The sequence below is a fragment of the Bos indicus genome, chromosome 5, assembly GCF_029378745.1.
Source record: "Bos indicus isolate NIAB-ARS_2022 breed Sahiwal x Tharparkar chromosome 5, NIAB-ARS_B.indTharparkar_mat_pri_1.0, whole genome shotgun sequence".
Classification (NCBI taxonomy): domain Eukaryota; kingdom Metazoa; phylum Chordata; class Mammalia; order Artiodactyla; family Bovidae; genus Bos; species Bos indicus.
The window spans coordinates 93,421,387-93,442,342 of NC_091764.1; the positions used below are offsets into that span (position 1 = coordinate 93,421,387).

The window sequence follows — 20,956 nt, forward strand, 5'->3', positions numbered from 1 at the left end:
TGAAGTAGGTAACATATGGTCTGGCAATGAAGATTTAAGCAATTACTCATGTACAATATGATATTAAGGAAAAGTTCATGTAACCATAAATGTTTTTTGGAAGATCAACATTTTCTAAGAATTCAGGGGAGACTCTCATTTATAAAGAGACACTTAGACTAAGCCTCAGGAGATGAGCAGGAATTATCTAGTTAAACAGGGGATTAAGGGCTGAGGGAGATAAAATAACCTATATTTGACCTGGCAAACTTCATACAAATATAACAGAAGAAACATCGATAAGCATTTTAAATAAGTATTTAATTTATTTGATATAAGAGGGGGAAAAACAATTAAAAGAACACACAGGGAAGAACTATCTAATTTCAACTGGAACAATTTTTAACAGAATGGTCATTTGAATTTTGCCAAGAAGAATAGAATTTTTGACACAAAAGAGTAGAATGAGTGACTATTCCAATCAAAATGAATGTGTGTTACAAAACTATGGATACAGGGAATCATGGTGCATATGTAGGAAAGAACTCGTGCAGCCAGAGTAGCAGTGCCTATAGTGAGTAGTAAGAAACAAAAGGGGTGTAAAGCAGAAGGAAATGAATATTGAATGTTTTGAACACTTATTTAATGACTGATTTCAGATCAAAACCATGAATATCATACCATGAAATTTGAATTGCATTATAATGGCAATGAGGCATCCAAATTTTTTGAATCAGAGAAGAAAGTGACCAGATATCCCTTTAGAAAGACAAGTCTATTGGCAATGTGGAGGGTTACTGGTCAAGAGAAGAGATTGGAATCAAGGAGTCAATGAGGAGTCTACTGCAATCATCAAGGCAAGAGATACAAAATCAGAATACATTAGTGACAATAACAATGAAATGGGGGTAAAATAAGTGAAAGGTATTTTTTTCAGAAATGAAATGGATGTGTGAGATTTCCCTGGTGGTCCATGACTAAGACTACGTACTCCCAGTGCAGGGGGCCTGGGTTCTGTCCCTGGTCAGGGAACTAGATCCCCCATGCTGCAATTAAGAGTTTGAATGCACCAACTGAAAGATCCCTCATACCAGAACACAAATCAAAGATCCTGCATGCCACAACTAAGATCTGGTTCAGCCAAAGAGCTAACTAACTAAATAAATATAAATATAATAAATTAAAAAATAGAATAAGAAATGAATGTGATTAACTTACTGGGTTGAGAGAAAGGGATTTGAAAATATGCACACACTTTCATGCTTGAGTGACTAGAAAATAGGGAATAAAGAATGCATTTATGGAAAATGAAGACTTGAGTACATACAGATGGAACAGCCCAGTGAGCAGTTAGCCATGAGGGCTTTAAGCACAGGGAGTTTGTGAATGATTGCAGTGTTCAGTGTGTTTCCTGTAGGCTGTGCTTTGTAGCTGGGCATCTTTATGGGTATGGTATAGTATAGTATAAGAATTAGTGATGATTTAGATCAAAGGAGTATTCCACTTAATGATCAACAGAGCCGATACAAAAGTAAATGTTTATGATAAGTGAAACCACAAAGGTAACTCATGTATACGTATAAAATAATGAACCACATACTATGAAACAAACCAAAAAAAATAAATAAATAAAGACACAATGAACTATCACTTCGCCCTGGTCAGATAGCCATCATAAAACCATCCCTAAAAAAATAAATGCTGGAAAGGGTGTAGAGAAAAGGGAATCCACCTACACTGTCTGTGGAAATGTAAACTGGTACAATCATGATGGAGAACAGTATGGAGGGCCCTTAAAAAATTAAATATAGAATTACCATATGATCCAGCAGTCTCACTTCTGGGCATATATCTAGTGAAAAATCATAATTTGAAAAGATACATGCACCCCAATGTTCATTGCAGCTCTGTTCACAATAGCTAAGACATGGAAGCAATCTAAATGTCCATTGACAGAGGAATGGATAAAGAATATATGGTGCATTATACAATAGAATATCACTCAGGCATAAAAAGAACAAAATAATGCCATTTGCAGCAACATGCATGAACCTAAAGATTATCAAACCAAGTGACATAAGTCAGACAGAGAAAGACAATTATCATAGATAGCACTCATTTGTGGAAGCTAATAAAAATGAGGCAAATGAACTTATTTATAAAACAGAAACAGACTTACAGATCTTGAAATCAAGTTAATGGTTACCAAAGGGGAAACATGGGAGACAGTGATCAATTAAGAGGCTGGGATTAACATGTACACACTATCTATTTAAAATAGATAACTAAATTAGGTAATAATATCTGTATAAAATAGATAACTAATAAGGACATCCTGTTTACACAGGGAACTCTACTCAGCATTCTATAATAACCTATATAGGAATAGAATCTGGAAAAAAATGGATATATGTATATATATAACTGATTCACTTTGCTGAAACTAACACAATATTGTAAATCAGCTATACTAAAATTTAAAAAAATTTAATGAAGAAAAAACAATCTAGGTTTCAAAAATATGTGTCCCTTCTTAGTACTTTTACCTGTAGGATCTTGTGGTCATCTTATTGCCATTGGTAGAATCCAACCATTTTATTATGCTTAAGTGGATAAAATATAAAACAAATCAACACTAAGCTAGACCATATTGGCTATAGATTTTTTTAAAAGTCATTTTCTAATTCCAAATCAAATCAACTCAGGGTCAGGGCTGGAGATATTAGATTCCCAGAAGCTCCAATGCGATATGGTTGGGTGAAACAGATTTTATTCCTTCTTATATACTAACTCTACTATTTAGTTCAAAACATGTCTGGTTTTGTTTCTTTGTTTGGCATATGTACAGGTGAGCAGAGATAAAGGAAAAGATTTATTTTGGGAAACTTTGACTTATAGACTTGATCTCTATGAGTAGGGTAATAAAATAGAGGATATACTCCATGTTCTAAGTCTGATGGTAGTTTTAATGATGGGGAAAATGACAGGGTGATGGTTTAAAAGATAAGTGCAATTTGTGCCAGATTTAGCTTGGATGGGTGGCAATATATGTATATTTCATGTCACTCAGGTAAGAGTAGGTGTAAAACTGGAGCACAGCTGAGAAAGTTTGTGTAGAGATAAAGATTTGGAAACCATCTTATACATATAGGGGGAGGGACAAGTGAAGAAAGAAGTAACAGAGCACAGATTTCAATCTTGGACCTCAGAGGAAGGAACAATTAACTGGAAGAAAATATAAAAATAGCCAATCAATGCCCAGCCATGAGAAGGTGTCCATGAGAGATGAGAGTTGGAGGCAATCCATGGAAAATTATAGATCTGGGAGACTGTAGACTAGATTTTTGCAAAAAACATTGGAGATATTTGCAAAGTGGTATATGAAGGACTTTACTCCATAGAAAAGAGAAATTCATATTTTCTATCCAATAGTTTTCTCAGGAAGACTTAGGTCAAGATGAGGTTGATTCTTTGACTGTTTTATTGGACGTAAAGACAGTAGCATATTCACATATGTATAAAATAACATTGGGTTGGCCAAAAAGTTAGTTTTGGGTGTTCCATAAGATGTTAAGTAAAAACCCAAATGAACTCTTGGCCCACCCAATATCTCCTTCACAAGAAAAATGTTAAAAACATTTGATGATTGATTACATTTGATGCAGCATTTGGTTAGCATCACATCTCTTCTTGATCATCTACAAGACAAGAAGATGAATAAATCATGGGTCTTGCTCTCCACTGGCTTATAGTCTTGTTGCAGAGATATACACAACCACAGTAAAAAGCTGGATAAGTTATTTATTAAATGGAAATAGAGCGGTCCTCTGGATATCTTATGGAATAGAATCCACATTGGATGGATTGGGGAGACTCTCAGAATTGATGGGAAACTAAAACATCGAGAATCACCAAGGCCAGACAGGAAGCTAAGATGCCACCACAGAGGAATGATAGCAGGCAGAATCTGGTGAAGCTGTGCCTGCCCTGGTTGAATGACCATTCTCAGAACAGAAAGCGAGTACAGGGGGTGTCCTTAGAGGTCCTTAGCGTGGCTAGGACTCCGAGCTCCCAAGACAGGTGGCCCAGGTTCGGTCCCTGGTCAGGGAAGTAAGATCCCACATGTAGTGAAGCAGCTAAGCCCACCAGCTGCAGCTACTGAACCTGTGCACTGTGGAGCCCAAGAGCCACAGCTAGAGAGTCCATGTGCCACAACAAAAGACCCCACATGACTCACCAAGGTCCCACGTGCTGCATCTAAGACCCAGTGCAGCTAAATAAGTAAATTAATATTTGAAAAAAGATGCAATTGGCTTCCCTAACCAAAAGACATGAATCTGCAGTTAGAGTGTTTCCCCTGAATGTTCGTGGGCATCTTGATGAAGTGATCTGAGATATCAAAATGTTCCTGAGTGTGATTAAATTCTAACAAATTAATATTTTTAAGCCCCTGATGACAGAGATGAGAAAAATTATCTTGCATAATTGTTAAAGCTAATACATAAAGACAAACTATAGAACCAATTGTAATAGAAATGAATTGTTAGCATAAACATTTCCTTCTAAATCACCCTTAATCCTTACACTGGAATCAAACTGCTTTCAGCATTAAAATACTTTGGGTTTTCACCAAAAATCCCTCTAGACAGCCTTCATCAGCTGCCAATACATCTCCATCACAGACCCAAGTAGTCTGTTCATTCTGATTAGACGGTGTGGAGCTAATTTAAAATATGGCCTTTGTTGTGTCTACAGAAGCCTAATCAGCTAGGCAGATTCTCTGACACGCTGGCATCCAATCCGTCTCCACGTCACTGAAGCAGAAAGACAAAGATTATGGCCATCAAAGTATATCTTCAGGCAGAGATGTAACTCTCCAAACTAGGGCTTAGTTAAAACTGTCATGTTTTAAAATCACTGTAAGGATACTCAGATTTTTGATAGAATTTTCAGGAAGCTTCGAAGTGTCTCAGTTGTTTTATCTTGACTAGGTCTTAATGGTAAGTGTCTTGCTTTTCCTACAGTATCTTACAGATAAAATGGTTTTATATACATAAAACAAGGTGATTTATTGAGAAAGTTTATATTATTTTGAGGGTTTTTTCCAATGTAATCTCACCAGAATATAATACATATCCTCCTCTTTCATCAGTAAGAGTAGACTGAAATTGTGTTTCTTTCTCTTTTTTTTTAGAATTTTTTTTAATGTGGGCCATTTTTAAAGCCTTTATCAAATTTGTTACAATATGGCTTCTGTTTTACGTTTTGATTTTTTTTGGCTCTGGAGCAGGTGGGATGTTATCTCCTCAACCAGGGATCAAACTTGCATTCTCTGCATTGGAAGGTGAAGTCTTAACCACTGGACTACAAGGGAAGCCCCCAGATTGTGTTTCTCAAGTTCTGGGTTCTGCCTTAACGCCCTTGGTAAAGAAAGAATGCCTTTTCTTCAGAGCCAGAGAAGAGAATCTGACAGACAATCTATTTGGCTGTTTTCAAGGTAATAACTACAGAGGCTTGTGTGTTAACGAGATGTAGGCTCAGGTGTCTTAGGACACATGGGGACAGAGCATATTGAAAAGGTAATGCCTCAAACTCAAATGCCTGGTTAGATTCAGGCAAGAAGGTTTTTGGATTCGGGTTTATGCAATCAAATGAGTGGTAGAAACTTGAATAGAAACAACAACAATCCTAGGAAGTGCCACCATCTCAGAATAGGGCACATAAGCTTGGACATGACCAATGATCATCCTTCAGTAAGACTCATAAACTCTAAACATATCTGCTCCAAAGGGTAGGAGTGAGATCTCCAAATTCATCAGAGGACTTTTTACTAATCCTTGAAATAAACCAAACTTTGTTTACAATCTAAAGAACTGTATCATTTCTTGCCTCTAAGATTAGGGAGACAATTTATTTATACCTATCATATTTGTTTTTAAAATAATAATAGGAAAACTAACATTTCTTGAACACTCACTTTGGACTAGACAATATGTTCTATGTATCATCTTATTCACATCACACAAGTTTTTATAAATATATATATATATTAATATATAAAAGGGCTTCCCTTGTGGCTCAGCTGGTAAAGAATCTGACTGCAATGCGGGAGACGTAGGTTTGATCCCTGGGTTGGAAAGATCCCCTGGAGAAGGTAAAAGCTACCCACTCCAGTATTCTGGCCTAGAGAATTCCATGGATTGTATAGTTCATGGGGTGGCAAAGAATTGGACACGACTGAGTGACTTTCACCTTCAATATATAAAAATTTTAAATATATTTTAATATAAAATTAAAAAACCATTTTCTTTGTTTATTTGGCTGTGTCAGGCCTTTGCTGTGCCATGCAGGATCTTTCCTTGTGGTTCTCAGACTCTCAAATTGCAGCTTGTGGGTTTAGTTACTCTGTGGCATGTGGGATCTTAGTTCTAGGAATCTTCAGACCAGAGATCGGACTCAAGTCCACTGAATTGCAAGCAGATTCTTAAGCACTGGACAACCAGGGAAGTATAGGTGGTCAAATTTAGGAGTGAAACTTCATTATTATTGTCCCCACTGAGATAACCAAGATATAGGAAGGTAAAATAATTTGTTACATATATCTAGTCGGCTGTAAATGTGGATTTAAACACAGATACTCTGCCTCCAGAGCCCAGGATTTTATCTTTCTATTCCTCCCTAAAGGCAGAATCATTCAGAAAATTCTCAGTGAGTATGAGCATTTGCTTCGGGGTACAGCACAAGTAAAGGAGGGAACTTGAGCTTGGTTCCTGACGCAGTATGTTGAAAAGCAATGTTTGATCAGAGAATAACAAGGATTATAAGCCCAGCCTATCTGCTGATATATATTTGTTAATTCAACAAAAATCTAAATGAGCTCTTCTTTATTTATAACCTTCATTACTTTGCCAACAAAGGTTCATCTAGTCAAGGCTATGGAAAAACCACCATAGCCTGTGGTCATGTATGGATGTGAGAGTTGGACTGTGAAGAAGGCTGAGTGCCAAAGAATTGATGCTTTTGAACTGTGGTGTTGGAGAAGACTCTTGAGAGTACCTTGGACTGCAAGGAGATCCAACTGGTCCCTTCTGAAGGAGATCAGCCCTGGGATTTCTTTGGAAGGAATGATGCTAAAACTGAAACTCCAGTACTTTGGCCACCTCATGTGAAGAGTTGACTCATTGGAAAAGACTCTGATGCTGGGAGGGATTGGGGACAGGAAGAGAAGGGGACGAGAGAGGATGAGATGGCTGGATGGCATCACTGACTCGATGGACGTGAGTCTGAGGGAACTCCGGGAGTTGGTGATGGACAGGGAGGCCTGGCATGCTGCGATTCATGGGGTCGCAAAGAGTCGGACACAACTGAATAACTGAACTGAACTGACTTCTTCTTCTGGTGTTTCTTTCTTTTATTTAAATCTTGTTCTCATCCCCAGAGGTGGCATGGTACACTGCAGAGAACATGAATCTTGGAACCAGTTCTAAGGTTCCATAAACTAGCCTAGTTCCTTTTTTTTTGTTTTGTTTTGTTTTTAACTCTTCCTGCAACATCTTGTTTTCCCAACCAGGGTTCAAATCCGTGTCCCTGCAATTGAAGAGAGTCTTAACCACTGAACTGGCAGGAAAGTCTCATCATTTCTGAGTCTGCCCTTTACAAACTGTGTCCTTCAGCACAGTTCTTAAAACATTTGGATTTAGGGAATTCCCTGGCTGTACAGAAGCTAGGACTTGTGCTTTCACTGCCAAGGACCCAGTTTCAATCCCTGGTTGGGGAACTAAGAGCCTGCAAGCTGCAGGGTGTGGGCCAAGAAAAAAATTTAAATTTAGTTTTCAGTAAGATAAAGACAAGAAACCCTACCACACAAGGTTATTTTGATGAATAAAGATACAACACACATAAAACTCGGGGCCCCTCAATGACACTCAATGCTCCTGAGTTCCCTTTGCCCTGCTTTGATTGCCTTGTTTTCCTGATGAAGGGACACAAGTGCAAATAGCTGCTGCTGCTACTGCTGCTAAGTCGTTTCAGTCGTGTCTGACTCTGGGTGACCCCATAGATGGCAGCCCACCAGGCTCCCCCATCCCTGGGATTCTCCAGGCAAGAACACTGGAGTGGGTTGCCATTTCCTTCTCCGATGCATGAAAATGAAAAGTGAAAGTGAAGTCAGTCAGTCATGTCTGACTCTTCTTGACCCCATGGACTGCAGCCTATCAGGCTCCTCTATCCATGGGATTTTCCAGGCAAGCGTACTGGAGTGGGGTGCCATTGCCTTCTCCTGCAAATAGCTACCATGTCTTAAAAGCCTCTCCCTACAGCAAGGAGCAAGGAAGAGCTGCTCAAACTGGATATTGAAGATTTCCTATCTCCCTCATGTGTAGAATCACTTTAACTGTCATTATAAAATGACCTCAATTATATTTAAATACTCATCTTGATACTTTAAATACTTTCTTTAGTGCTTTTGTGTTTTAAAACCAACACCTTTGATGCCTTAGTACTTTTCTTTGGGAATGTATATTAGGTACCAAATTTGATCCCTTTTGTAGAGACTTTAGGGCCCATTAGCTCAGACTCTGTAGGTTAGTTTTAAGAGTTCCAGAATACCCAGGCCCTTATTAACCTACCGTGAGTTAGAGGTACTGATTTACTTACATCACTCTAGAGTATTTTCTGCTTTCAGTACTGGTCAAACTTCTAAACTTCAGCAAAAGCACTGAGGTGGAAATCACAACAGCTGGGTTCTCACCTTGGCTCTGCTGTTCTCTATCAGCCAGACCTAGAAACAAGAGCTCTCTGAGTTCCTCCAGAGGGCACATTTCTCCTTCATTTTCTCTTTTTTAACATTTATTTTACTTATTTGGCTGCATATGGTCTTGGTTGCAGCACATGGGATCTTTAGTTGCAGTATACAAATACTTGCTTGTGGCATGTGGGATCTAGTTCCCTGACCAGGGATTGAACCTGAGCCCCCTGCATTGGGATTGTGGAGTCTTAGCCACTGGACCATCAGGGAAGTCCCTTTCGTTTATTCTTATACTCAGAGCACAGCAAAGCACTTGGAACAAGGTTCACGCGTGCTACGTCGCTTCAGCTGCGTCCGACTCTTTGTGACTGCATGGACTTTAGCCCACCAGACTCCTTGCCCATGGGATTCTCCAGGCAATAATACTGAAATGGTTTGCCCTGTCCTGCTCCAGGGAATCTTTCCGACCCAGGGATTGAACCCACAGGGCAACTAAGCACATGGGCCACAATTACAGAGCCCACACACAACTACTGAAGCCCACAAACCCTACAGCCTGTGCTCTGCAACAAGAGAAGCCACCACAATGAGATGCCCATGCACCACAATTAGAGAGTAGTCCCCATTCACTACAACTGGAGAAAGCCTGGATGCAGCAACGAAGACCCAGCACAGCCAAAAATAAAAGAGACAGACAGAGAGAGTCAAAGAACTAGAATATGAAGTAGAACCTGATGTGGTCGACTAATCTTTGATGAGGGTGTGAAGAATAAATGATGGGGAAAGGATAATCTCTTCAATAAGTGGCACTGGGGAAAATTGGACCACTATCTCATACCATACCCAAAAGCCAACTCAAAATGAATTAAAAGCTTAAATGTAACACCCAACTCCTAGAAGAAAACATAGAGAAAAAGCTGCTTGACATTGGTTTGACAATAATTTTTCAGATATGACACCAAAAGCTCAGGTAACAAAAGCAAAATAGACAAAAGACTACATTATAAAAAGCTTCTGCACAGCAAAAGAAACCATCAGGAGAGTGCAGAGGCAGCCTATGGAACGAGAGAAAATATTTGTGAATTAGATATCTGATAAGGGATTAATTTCCAAAATATGTAAAGAACTCACACAAATTAATTACAAAACAAAACAAAACAAAACAAATAATCCAATTTAAAAATGGTCAAGGACTTGAATAGACATTTTTCCAAAGAAGATATACAAACAGGTATACAAAAGATGTTCAACATCACTAATCATCAGGAAATACGAAAAAAAAGGGGGGGGGAATGCAAATCAAAACCACAATGAGTTATCACTTCTCACGTGTTAGGGTGGCTATGTTGTTGAGTCGAGGAGTCACGTCTGACTCTTTTGCAGTGCCATGGATGGTAGCCTGCCAGGCTCCTCTGTTCACGCAATTCTCCAGGCAAGAATACTGGAGTGGGTTGCTGTATCCCTCTTCAGGGGCTCTTTCCCACCCAAGGATTGAACTCAGGTTTTCTTCATTGGCAGGCAGATTCTTTACCACTGAGCCATCTGGGAAGGCCTAGGATGGCTGTAATAATAATAATAAAAATAACAAAGATAACAAAGGTAGATGATATGGAGAAAAGGGGGCCCTTGCACACTATTGGTAGATATTTAAATTGGTGCAGCCACTATGGAAACCACTACAGTGGTTCTTAGAAAAAATAAAACAGAACTGCCATATTATCCAACAATTTCATTTCCATGTATATGTCTGAAGGAAATAAAATTATATCTGCAGCCCATATTCATTGTAGCATTATTCATAGTAGTCATGACATGGTAACAACCTAAGCATCCATTGATAAAGGAATGGATAAAAAATGTGATATCTATATCAAGGTCTATCTATCTATCTATCTATCTATATATATATATATCTTTCACTTTGGTACAACATACAATAAACACATGCCACTTTAAAGTTCATTTCTTTCTGTCTTCCAAATGAAAATTTAAGGGTTACATCCAATTTGATGATTGGTATTATCTTCCTACTCATCCTGGTTCTTATTTTCTAACTGTGCAATGTTAAATAAAAAGAGATTCTTGTCTCAAAATAAAAAAAAAAAAGTAGAGCTTGAAGATGGACTGAATTGCTGCAATCTCATGATGAAACTTGAACTGATGAGGGATTGCTTCTTATAATGTAGAAAGAAGGTGCTTGATTGAGATGGAGACTGCTGAAGATACTGAGAAGATTGTTGAAATGACAACAAAGGATCTAGAAGATGACATAAACTTAGTTGATAAAGCAGCAGCATGTTTGAGAGGTGGACTCTACTTTTCAAAGAAGTTGTACTGTGGGTAAAATGCTATCAAACAGCATAGCATGCTACCAAAAAATCATTCAAGAAAGGAAGAGGGAGAGGGTGGGAAGATTTGGGAGAATGACATTGAAACATGTAAAATATCATGCAAGAAACGAGTTGCCAGTCCAGGTTCGATGCACAATACTGGATGCTTGGGGCTAGTGCACTGGGACGACCCAAGGGATGGTATGGGGAGGGAGGAGGGAGGAGGGTTCAGGATGGGGAACACATGTATACCTGTGGTGGATTCATTTTGATATTTGGCAAAACTAATACAATTATGTAAAGTTTAAAAATAAAATTAAATTAAAAATAAAAAAAATAAGATAGAACTGTGAAAATGGAGAATTGAAGCCTTGAAAGAATGGGAAAATTTTAGTGAATTCTATAGGTAATGCTTATTGAGGTATCTCAGGCCTATATGAACATGACTCATATTGATGAAGGCAGGAATAATTGTATAACAAAAATTCAACTTGCCTTCAAATAGTGCAAATGAACAGAAGGAAATCTGATTGCAGCATAGTCACTATATACTGCAGGATAACTTGGAGTTGTGCAGTAGTTTGAACATTCTTTGGCATTGCCTTTCTTTGGGATTGGAATGAAAACTTACCTTTTCCAGTCCCATGGCCACTGCTGAGTTTTCCAAATTTGATGCGTATTGAGTGCAGCACTTTCACAGCATCCTCTTTTAGGATTTGAAATAGCTCAACTGGAATTCCATCACCTCCACTAGCTTTGTTCATAGTGATGCTTCCTAAGGCCCACTTGACTTCACACTCCAGGATGTCTGGCTCTAGGTTAGTTTAAATGTTCAAGCTGGATTTAGAAAAGGCAGAGCAACCAGTGATCAAATTGCCAACATCCGTTAGATTATAGAAAAAGCAAGAGAGTTCCAGAAAAACGTCTATGTCTGCATTATTGAGTATGCCAAAGCCTTTGACTGTGTGGATCACAATAACCTGTGGAAAATTCTTAAAGAGATGGGAATACCAGTCCATCTGATCTGCTTCCTGAGAAATCTGTATGCAGATCAAGAAGCAACAGTTAGAACTGGACATGGAATAACAGACTGCTTACAAATCAGGGAAAGAGTACATCAAGGCCATATATTGTCGCCCTGCTTATTTAACTTATATGGGGAGTACATCATGTGACATGACAGGCTGGATGAAGCACAAGCTGGAATCAAGATTGCTGGGAGAAGTATTAATAACCTCAGATATGCAGATGACACCACCCTTACAGCAGAAAGTGAAGAAGAACTAAAGAGCCTCTTGATGAAAGTGAAAGAGGAGAGTGAAAATGCTGCCTTAAAACTCAATATTCAGAAAGCTAAGATCATGGCATCTGGTCCCATCAATTCATGGCAAATAGATGGGGAAACAATGGAAACAGTGACAGATTTTATTTTGGGGGGTTCCAAAATCACTGCAGATGGTGACTTCAGCCATGGAATTAAGAGATGCTTGCTCATTGGGAAAAAAAGCTATGACCAACCTAGACACCATATTAAAAAGCAGAGACATTACTTTGCCAGCAAAGGTCCGTCTAGTCAAAGCTATGGTTTTTCCAGTAGTCATGTATGGATGTGAGAGTTGGACTATAAAGAAAGCTAAGCAGCAAAGAATTCAAAAGCAAAAGAGAAGACTTTTTAGAGTTCCTTGGACTGCAAGGAGATCCAATCAGTCCATCCTAAAGGAAATCAGTCCTGAATATTCATTGGAAGGAGTGATGCTGAAGCTAAAACTCCAATACTTTGGCTACTTGATATAAAGAAAAGACTCATTGGAAAAGACCTGATGCGGGAAAGATTGAAAGCAGGAGAAGAGGATGACAGAGGATGAGACAGTTGGATGGCATCACTGACTTGATGGATAGGAGTTTGACTAAGCTCAGGGAGTTGGAGATAGATAGGGAAGCCTGATGTGCTGCAGTCCATGGAGTCACAAAGAGTTGGACATGAATGAGTGACTGAACTGAACTGAACTTGGAGTTGAAGCTAATCAAATGGAATAGAAAGAGATGGGCAAAGCTTTTCTAGAGGAAGTCTAAATTCTTCCAATTTGCATTATCTCATTGGGAGTTTTAAAAATTCTACTAGTGTTGAACACAGATTCTACTAGTGTTGATTTATTCATACAACTTTACATTAAAAAAAAAAAAGCTCAAAAAAAAAAAAAAAAAAAGAAAGGAAGAGTCAATCACTGCTGCAAACTTCATTGATGTCTTTATCACCACTACCCCACCCTTTAGCAACTGCCATCCTGATCAGCCAGCAGACATCAACATGGAGGCACAATCCTCCACTCACAAAAAGATTACCACTCACTGAAAGTTCAGATAATGGTTAACAGTTTTTAGCAATAAAGTATTTTTAAATTAAGCTATGAAATTAAAAGACGCTTACTCCTTGGAAGGAAAGTTATGACCAACCTAGATAGCATATTCAAAAGCAAAGACATTACTTTGCCAACAAAGGTCCATCTAGTCAAGGCTATGGTTTTTCCAATGGTCATGTATGGATGTTAGAGTTGGACTGTGAAGAAGGCTGAGCGCCAAAGAATTGATGCTTTTAAACTGTGGTGTTGGAGAAGACTCTTGAGAGTCCCTTGGACTGCAAGGAGATCCAACCAGTCCATCCTAAAGGAGATCAGTCCTGGGTGTTCATTAGAAGGACTGATGTTGAAGCTGAAACTCCAATACTTTGGCCACCTGATGCAAAGAGTTGACTCATTGAAAAAGACCCTGATGCTGGGAGGGATTGGGGGCAGGAGGAGAAAGGGACGACAGAGGATGAGATGGCTGGATGGCATCACTGACTTGATGGACATGAGTTTGGGTAAACTCTGGGAGTTAGTGATGGATGGAGGCCTGGCATGCTGTGATTCATGGGGTCACAAAGAGTTGGACATGACTAAGGGACTGAACTGAACTGATATCCATTTTTAGACATAATGCTATGGCACACTTAATAGACTACAGTACAGTGTAAACATAGTTTTTGTATGCACTGGGAAGCCAAAATCCATTTGACTCACTTTATGGCAATACACCCTTTATTGTAGTGACCTGGAACCAGACCCATAATATCTCCAAGGTATGGTTGTATTTGTTAGCTTTTCTTTAAAAAGTTTTTACCTATGAGCATATACACTTTTTAAAAATTTATTTTTAATTGGAGGATAATTGTTTTACAATGTCATGTTGCTTTCTGCTATACAACAATGTGAATCAACCATAAGTATACTCTCCTCTCTCTTGAGTCTTCCTCCTACCCCCTCATCCCACCCCTCCAGGTTGTCCGAGAGCACTGAGCTGAGATCCTTGTGTTAAACAGTAACTTCCCACCAGCTATCTATTTTACACATGGTACAAATGACAACCCACTCCAGTGTTCTTGCCTTGAGAATCCCAAGGACGGGGGAGCCTGATGGGCTGCTGTCTATGGGGTCGCACAGGGTCAGACACGACTGAAGCGACTTAGCAGCAGCAGCAGGAGCAGTGTATATATGTCAATGCTACTCACAATTTGTCCCACCCTCTCTGTCCCCTGCTCTATTCACAAGTCTGTTCAGTTTTTTTTTTTTTTTTTAATTCTATTAATATTTTATTTTGATGTTTGGAACTCTTGATGCAACATTCTAGAGCAAGGACCTGAACAGGACCTCCTGTGCCCAAGGGACTGATAAAGGAAACAGATATATTTATTCTTTGTAATTTGATACACAGATGAAAAACTTAACACACAATAACAGAAGCTGGTCGTTAATAAATCACATCCTAGTCTCCTTCAGTGCTTGTGCAAGCAGACGACATCTTCAGTTTTCCCACGTCTCGACTTCTAGCTCTTTTGTAGCTGTAACACTGCAACGCCAATGCTGCATTTGTTCAGAATCAGTTAAAAAGACTGTCAAATTCCTTTTCTCTTAGTTCATTCATTTTTCAGTCTCTTGGTCCCAGGTGTATCTGAATGATTACCTTTCGTCACTTGCTGCTATTGCTCGTTGGGGTGCTCTCGATTGTCCCCGTATTTCATGAGCGGGTTGGGAGAGGGAACTTGGGAGGGATGTGCCACTGTGGGGAGGTTGTGGATCACCAGGATGCCTCTGGGGATGAACCCTTCCTTGGCAGCAGGAAGTCCTCCCAGAGCCACGCCCACAATGCCTGGCGGGTATCTGTATGTGGCACCATTCAGCTCTGGATGAATTGCTTGGTGATCTATTACTGACCAGGGAGCTGTTGTGACAAGGAATTCCTTGTTCACACAGTTTATTAAACTTTCTGGGATGCGACCTGTGATAGCCCATCAGATATCAGTGGCCGCCGCCTCCCTCATCTCCAGTGAGGCTTGCTCACTATACCAGGCTGTGTGGGGAGTACAGATGAGATTCAGTGCATCTTTCAAGGGACCCTGAGCAAAGCTGAAAGGCTCCGACTTGTGCACGTTGAGAGCCTCCCTCATATCCTTCCTTCTTTGAGGGCTTGGGCTAAGGCTTTCTCTTCCACCAGTCTGCCGCAGGCCGCGATCACTAGGAAGGCGCCTTGCCTCATCTTCTTTATAGTGAAGTCACTGATGAGGTGGTGGTTATGTTCGTTGAGATTGCAGTGCAGGGAGACACAGTAGCTCTGGAACAGTAAGTCCTGCAGGGTATAGATTCTCTACACGCCCAGGGACCGCTCTGTCCCATCTTACAAGTAGGGGTTATAAAATAGGACGCTGAATCCAAAGGCCTTCACTCGAACCACAACTGCCTGCCCCATTGCGACCGAAGCCAACGAGACCCAGTGTCTACCAGCGGATGTGTGCACCCCGCCCCCCGCCCGAGGCAACCTCCCAGATCTGCTCCACACTCTGCACCTGCGTGCCTTCACGCAACGCCCGGTACAGCCAGGTATTCCGCCCGTACAGATTAAGGATGTGGCAGACGGTTGAGTCCGCTGTCTCTTCCACTGCTGCGGACAGGATGTTGCACACTGCGATCCCGAGTTCACCTGCAGCCTTGACGTCGACATAGTCGTCAGATCAGATCAGATCAGTCGCTCAGTCGTGTCCAACTCTTTGCGACCCCATGAATCCCAGCACTCCAGGCCTCCCTGTCGATCACCAACTCCCGGAGTTCACTCAGACTCACGTCCATCGAGTCAGTGATGCCATCCAGCCATTTCATCCTCTGTCGTCCCCTTCCTCCTGCCCCCAATCCCTCCCAGCATCAGAGTCTTTTCCAATGAGTCAACTCTTCGCATGAGGTGGCCAAAGTACTGGAGTTTCAGCTTTAGCATCATTCCTTCCAAAGAAATCCCAGGGCTGATCTCCTTCAGAATGGACTGGTTGGATCTCCTTGCAGTCCAAGGGACTCTCAAGAGTTTTCTCCAGCATCACAGTTCAAAAGCATCAATTTTCGGCGCTCAGCCTTCTTCACAGTCCAACTCTCACATCCATACATGACCACAGGAAAAACCATAGCCTTGACTAGACGAACCTTTGTTGGCAAAGTAATGTCTCTGCTTTTGAATATACTGTCTAGGTTGGTCATAACTTTCCTTCCAAGGAGTAAGCGTCTTTTAATTTCATGGCTGCAGTCACCATCTGTAGTGATTTTGGAGTCCAGAAAAATAAAGTCTGACACTGTTTCCACTGTTTGCCCATCTATTTCCCATGAAGTGGTGGGACCAGATGCCATGATCTTTGTCTTCTGAATGTTGAGCTTTAAGCCAACTTTTTCACTCTCCACTTTCACCTTCATCAAGAGGATTTTTAGTTCCTCTTCACTTTCTGCCATAAGGGTGGTGTCATCTGCATATCTGAGGTTATTGAGATTTCTCCCGGCAATCTTGATTCCAGCTTGTGTTTCTTCCAGTCCAGCGTTTCTCATGATGTACTCTGCATATAAGTTAAATAAACAGGGTGACAATATACAGCCTTGATGAACTCCTTTTCCTATTTGGAACCAGTCTGTTGTTCCACGTCCAGTTCTAACTGTTGCTTCCTGACCTGCATACAAATTTCTCAAGAGGCAGATCAGGTGGTCTGGTATTCCCATCTCTTGAAGAATTTTCCACAGTTTATTGTGATCCACACAGTCAAAGGCTTTGGCATAGTCAATAAAGCAGAAATAGATGTTTTTTCTGGAACTCTCTTGCTTTTTCCATGATCCAGTGGATGTTGGCAATTTGATCTCTGGTTCCTCTGCCTTTTCTAAAACCAGCTTGAACATCAGGAAGTTCACGATTCATGTATTGCTGAAGCCTGGCTTGGAGAATTTTGAGCATTACTTTATTAGCGTGTGAGATGAGTGCAATTGTGTGGTAGTTTGAGCATTCTTTGCCATTGCCTTTCTTTGGGATTGGAATGAAAATTGACCTTTTCCAGTCCTGTGGCCACTACTGAGTTTTCCAAATTTGCTGGCATATTAAATGTAGCACTTTCACAGCATCATCTTTCAGGATTTGAAATAGCTCAACTGGAATTCCATCACCTCCACTAGCTTTGTTCGTAGTGATGCTTTCTAAGGCCCACTTGACTTCACATTCCAGTGATCACACCATTGTGATTATCTGGGTCGTGAAGATCTTTTTTGTACAGTTCTTCTGCGTATTCTTGCCATCTCTTCTTAATATCTTCTGCTTCTGTTAGGTCCATACCATTTCTGTCCTTTATCAAGCTCATCTTTGCATGAAATGTTCCTTTGGTATCTCTGATTTTCTTGAAGAGATCCCTAGTCTTTCCCATTCTGTTGTTTTCCTCTATTTCTTTGCATTGATTGCTGAAGAAGGCTTTCTTATCTCTTCTTGCTATTCTTTGGAACTCTGCACTCAGATGTTTATATCTTTCCTTTTCTCCTTTGCTTTTTGCTTCTCTTCTTTTCACAGCTATTTGTAAGGCCTCCCCAGACAGCCATTTTGCTTTTTTGCATTTCTTTTCCATGGGGATGGTCTTGATCCCTGTCTCCTGTACAATGTCATGAACCTCATTCCATAGTTCATCAGGCACTCTATCTATCAGATCTAGGCCCTTAAATCTATTTCTCACTTCCACTGTATAATCATAACAGATTTGATTTAGGTCATACCTGAATGGTCTAGTGGTTTTCCCTACTTTCTTCAATTTCAGTCTGAATTTGGCAATAAGGAGTTCATGGTCTGAGCCACAGTCAGCTCCTGGTCTTGTTTTTGCTGACTGTTTAGAGCTTCTCCGTCTTTGGCTGCAAAGATTATAATCAATCTGATTTTGGTGTTGACCATCTGGTGATGTCCACGTGTAGAGTCTTCTCTTGTGTTGTTGGAAGAGGGTGTTTGCTATGACCAGTGCATTTTCTTGGCAAAACTCTATTAGTCTTTGCCCTGCTTCATTCCGTATTCCAAGGCCAAATTTGCCTGTTACCCCAGGTGTTTCTTGACTTGCTACTTTTGCATTCTAGTCCCCTATAATGAAAAGGACATCTTTTTTGGGTGTTAGTTCTAAAAGGTCTTGTAGGTCTTCATAGAACCGTTCAACTTCAGCTGGTGTGCCAAGTGCGGCCAAGAGGAGCCACCCCACATCTGAGGACAGGGGCAGCGGCTGAGAGTTCCTGACTGCGACGGCACAGGAATGGCCAAGAGGAGCTACCCCGCGTCCAAGGTCTGGGGCGGCGACAAGAGGAGTTACCCCACGTCCGAGGTCAGGGGCGGCGTCCGGGAGGAGATACCCCATGCCCCAAGCCTGAGGCCAGGGGGGACAGGCGGGAGGAGCTACCCCACGCCCTTAAGCCCAAGGCCAAGGGCGGCAGCGGGGAAGAGCAACCCCGTGTCCAAGGAGCCATGGATGCGCGGGCACAGGAGGGCCTCGAGGAGCTATCCCACGTTGAAGGTCAGGAAGGGCAGCGGTGAGGAGATAACCCTCATCCAAGGTAAGGAGCAATGGCTGTGCTTTGCTGGAGCAGCCCTGAAGAGATATCCCATGCCCAAGGTAAGAGAAACCCAAGTAAGATGGTAGGTGTTGCAAGAGGGCATCAGAGGGCAGACGCACTGAAACCATACTCACAGAAAACTATTCAATCTAATCACACTAGGACCACAGCCCTGTCTAACTCAATGAAACTAAGCCATGCCTGTGGGGCAACCCAAGACGGGAGGGTCATGGTGGAGAGATTTGACAGAATGTGGTCCACTGGAGAAGGGACTGGCAAACCACTTCAATATTCTTGCCTTGAGAACCCCATGAACAGTATGAAAAGGCAAAATGATAGGATACTGAAAGAGAAACTCCCCAGGTCAATAGGTGCCCAGTATGCTACTGGAGATCAGTGGAGAAATAACTCCAGAAAGAATGAAGGGATGGAGCCAAAGCAAAAATAATACCCAGCTGTGGACGTGACTGGTGATAGAAGCAAGGTCCGATGCTGTGAAGAGCAATATTGCATAGGAACCTGGAATGTCAGGTCCATGAATCAAGGCAAATTGGAAGTGGTCAAACAAGAGATGGCAAGAGTGAATGTCGACATTCTAGGAATCAGTGAACTGAAATGGACTGGAATGGGTGAATTTAGTTCAGATGACCATTATATCTACTACTGCGGGCAGGAATCCCTCAGAAGAAATGGAGTGGCCATCATGGTCAACAAAAGAGTCCGAAATGCAGTACTTGGATTCAATCTCAAAAACGACAGAATGATCTCTATTTGTTTCCAAGGCAAACCATTCAATATCACAGTAATCCAAGTCTATGCCCCAACCAGTAACGCTGAAGAAGCTGAAGTTGAACGGTTCTATGAAGACCTACAAGACATAGTCGTAGCCACTGCCTATCCACACAATCACTCTCAGGACCTTGAACTTCTGCGTGATGGTGTGATACATCATGGCGCCAACCGCCTCGTTTAAAACCTTCTCGTGGATCTCCTGAGTGAACTGTGCATCGCAGAAGGCCACAGTGGCCAGGTCCTTCAGGATGGGCATCTCCACCAGCTGCAGTCTCTGCCAGCCAGCAGTGCCACCAGGGAGCGGGGGTGCCGGGGGCTGTTCTGGGGGCGGATACCTCCGCAAATTCTGTCCAGTCGCTGTCACTTGACTTTGTGCTTATCCACAAGGGCCATTCTTTATCGAGCTTTGCACCTCTCTGATTCAAAAGGCAAAGCGGTCCTCTAAGAACTTAGGGGCCCTTGCAGGAATCTGCGGGCATTACACCACTATGCGCCCAATATAAATTTGTCCACAAACTCTGTAGTTTCCACAATGGGCTGTCCGTCTTTTTAAAGATAATCCAGCTTCATTGGTTTAAAACCGTTTAAGGCGATGAAACCCTAGTCCTGGGCAGCCGGCATCCACCACAAAGGGCTTCCACATGGGAGGCGCTGCGGCCGCGGCAGCTGTGCGGTGCTCCAGTCAGCATGGCATGGGTCCCGACTCCGCCCCTCGCTCATCAGGCCACCCTGGCTCCTCTGGGCCGTTTCCTGGCCACCTTAAAAAGACCCACAAGTCTGTTCTTTATGTCTGCATCTCTTTCTGCCCTGCAAATAGCTTCATTGGTACCATTTTTCTACATTCCATATATATGTGTTAATTACACGATTTTTGTTTTTTCCAACTTCTGTATAACAACTTATATAATTTGTTATACAACTTCTGTATAACAACTGACTCTGTATAACAGGCTCTACATTCATCCACTTCACTCAGTTCAGTCCAGTTCAGTCCCTCAGTCGTGTCTGACTCTTTGCGACCCAATGAATTGTAGCACTCCAGGCCTCCCTGTCCATCACCAACTCCCGGAGTTCACTCAAACTAACGCCCATCCAGTCGGTGATGCCATCCAGCCATCTCATCCTCTGTCATTCCCTTCTCCTCCTGCCCCCAATCCCTCCCAGCATCAGAGTCTTTTCCAGTGAGTCAACTCTTTGCATGA

The 20,956-nt window shown here is 41.5% G+C and overlaps 1 pseudogene; it reads right to left on the reverse strand.

Annotated features, from left to right (window-relative positions):
- Positions 1-15,037: 15,037 nt before the first annotated feature.
- Positions 15,038-20,265, reverse strand: LOC109558804 (C-terminal-binding protein 2-like; annotated as a pseudogene).
- Between the last annotated feature and the right edge of the window lie 691 nt (positions 20,266-20,956).